The sequence below is a fragment of the Ananas comosus genome, unplaced genomic scaffold (assembly GCF_001540865.1).
Source record: "Ananas comosus cultivar F153 unplaced genomic scaffold, ASM154086v1, whole genome shotgun sequence".
Classification (NCBI taxonomy): Eukaryota; Viridiplantae; Streptophyta; class Magnoliopsida; order Poales; family Bromeliaceae; genus Ananas; species Ananas comosus.
Genome location: NW_017890927.1, coordinates 9,790 through 12,889, shown reverse-complemented (window position 1 = coordinate 12,889; position 3,100 = coordinate 9,790). Strand labels below are relative to the sequence as shown.

Sequence of the window (3,100 nt, the reverse complement as noted above, 5' to 3'; positions counted from 1 at the left end):
CCCCAAAACAACGTGGGGTGAGAACCAACTCCATGGTTCAGGTACGGCCACCCAAGGGAAAAGCTCGACCGATAGGTCCGAGGAGGCACTGCAACATGTTAGTTCAATAATTGTCACGCCCGGGTACCAGCGGAAGCATATCCGGCACGTGCACAGACCCGCCATACACCTGCAGTATATAAGGCGTCTACAAGCAACAAGTCGATAGGAAGTAAAACAAAGAAAGTCCTATCCTGATATCAGAGCAATGTACAGGTCGATATATATCAACAAAAGACTAAGAGTGTACAATCCCAAAATCTCGACAGAAGAGAAGTGTCACAACTGTAGTTCACGGTCCAAGTGGTACAAATACATCACGAGTATACAAAAATATGATAGATATAATGGTGGTTTCTCTATACAAAGGGACATCACCCTCGGTCGTAGACCGAGTATCAAGGTGATCGACTAGCACGCTCCTAGTAGTCCCTAGCTAGGCGCGACTCCCTTGCCACGATCCCTAGCCTCTCCTGTAACAGGCTCTGCAAAAACAACCACCAAAAGGGCGTGAGAACTATTAACAATAGTTCCCAGTGGGTAAGCCGCCAGCCTCGGCGAATTACACCACTAGGCTCATGATGTACTAAATGAAAATAAAAGCAGTAATTTGCATGATATATACATATGCAATGCTACCAGTAACAAGCATGTATTCAACATGTAAACATGATTGCTGCAGTAATGAATCAACTGAATAGTAGAAGTATCGAAACTACTATAAACATGAACATAAACATAATCATAGGAGTGTAAGTACTACTGTACATTACAACTGGTACTCATTCATTACTATCATTATCGTTTTCACTTTCATTTTCATTTACCCGGATCTACTCAAGGTAGTCCAGCTTGCGCCGCGCCTAATGGCCCCGTGGTAGTATACACTCCCCACAGCAATCCACTTCGGCACCCAATCCCGCACGGGCGAGCAACTGTCGCGTAGGCCAACTCCGGAGTGCCGGCTTGTAGGGAGCTACCCTTACAAGCGTGTGCGAATGAGCACGATGGCAAGCAAGCAAAATCCAATGTTCACATGTCACAATTTTCATATTTTCACATGCAAAGTTCAGAACCCTCGATCCTCTGATCGGAATGTCAATACACAAATAGTAACAAAAGCTAGTATCCACTAGATTGCAAACATGTAAGGGTAAAGCTAAATCACATAGCATTATAATCTTTCCACTAGTATGGCACTATCAATATAGTCATGAACATGTCATAGTTCTCTATATTAGAGTCAGGAGAATGTCATTGTTCTCTACTTTAAAGTGCATCCTACACTTGTTCATAAATCATTCAATTGAATTGAATATAAATGTAAAGGCTTCATGGATAAGTGTCCTCTACTTTATAGAGGCTTTATTTCAAATATGATCGACATTATGATGACGAATGTCAAGCCCTTAATCAATCACATAAGCACAATAATAAGACCCTTTCTATAAAACATATAGAACATAGGGGAGTTTCACTTGCTCTGGTTAGGTCCGACCCACCTCGTACAAAGCTCCAAAACAGTTTGCAAGGGTCCCAAAATCAGCCCCACGAGGTCCCACTGCTGCTGAAAATAAGGTATCAAAACCGTGTCAAAAACACGACCGAAACGTCCGATTTCGGCCTAATTTACACTTAGCGCAAGGTAACCCCTTGAATCCCTATTCTGGGCTAGAGTAATACCTCAAGTTAAGCTTCCAAAAGGTTCTCCAAGGCCAGTCGAAGACGGTCCAAGGGTCAAATACCCTCTCGCTGCGAGCAATACCGAAACGGCATCAATATTGTCGAATATAAGCTATAATAGTCGAATTCTCGCAAGATTTAATTCCTAGCTGAAATTCCTGCTTACCCGTAGTTAGAACACCTTCTAAACTCAGTCCCAAGGTCACTAATTCGTTTAATAAGGTTCAAAAACCTGCTGCAAAGAGAACAATTTTCAAATTGTATCAATTCGGTCGCATAACCCGTATATAGTCCGAAATAGCTTCATAAATGGCTAATTATTCCAATTAAGCTTCCAAGTGGCTTATCCCAGATCTAAGAGGGTTAATTCTCAGCTAAATAACTCATAAATACAAGCTGAAATCTCAGTTTAAAGCAGCGGGAAGCTAAAACCTGAAAACAATACTCAAATCGACGTTAATAATGGAAAAGTAGAGCCGATTACCTCGCCAAGCCTCCAACCAGTAGCTCGCTGGTCCAGAGCTGCGAAAAGACTTCCAAAGTACTCTCTCACACGTTCACAAGGGCTCCGTAACACTCGCAACAAGCGACGAACAAGCGAGGCGACGAAAACGAGCAAAATCGTCGATTTCTATGTAGAGAGAGAAAAACCCTAGAGAGAGAGAGAGAGGAAGGTGGAAGAACAATCCCCTGAGCTCCAGCAACCTTCACTGAGCCCCCAGAGTCGTGCTGGGTTCAAATAGATAGGTGTCAAAAGTGAAATGACCAAAATACCCAAGCTGCCACGAATCTGCCAGCTTGTACCGGTACAAGGTAATGGCTGTACCGGTACAGCAAGCAGAAAATTGCTGATTTTCGCCAGTTTGATGCAATTTCTCACTTTTAACATTCCAAGCATCCTCTAACTTATCCAAACACTTGTTCTAACCTTTTAGAACATGTAGGATTGATCCACACACCATTCCACATACTCGAACTCCGCAATTTGCAAAAGTTCAGTGTATTACAATAATATACAACAGATATATATTCAAATTGAAATACATGCCACGCCTCACGATATGTGATATGGAAATCATGCAACTCTATGCAACAACTAGTAGATCAATTGATTCTACACTTTACTTGGCTACTCTTAGCTCATATCATCAACTCTAAGGCTTCTACTACCTTAGATTCTCAACACAAGTCCAACTGGCTTCTAAGGTCTCTATTACCTTAGCTCAAGCCGCTAACTCTAGCTCATTAGGGTTCGACTACTCTACCGAAGCTAACTATCCGACTCGGCTTCGAGTCAATCATCCGCGGATAGTCCGCGCACTGGCTGCTCATCAGCCTACCGCTCTCTGTGACTTAGCCAGCTGGCGGCGAAATCGTC

General features: G+C 42.9%; 1 long non-coding RNA gene across 1 annotated transcript; it reads right to left on the bottom strand.

Annotated features, from left to right (window-relative positions):
- Nucleotides 1-212: 212 nt before the first annotated feature.
- Nucleotides 213-2,531, bottom strand: LOC109704428. The gene is made up of 4 exons (XR_002214377.1): nucleotides 1,889-2,531; nucleotides 1,723-1,791; nucleotides 1,542-1,606; nucleotides 213-524 (listed from the first exon to the last, which is right to left on the bottom strand). It is a non-coding gene; the product is annotated as an uncharacterized LOC109704428 (long non-coding RNA).
- Between the last annotated feature and the right edge of the window lie 569 nt (nucleotides 2,532-3,100).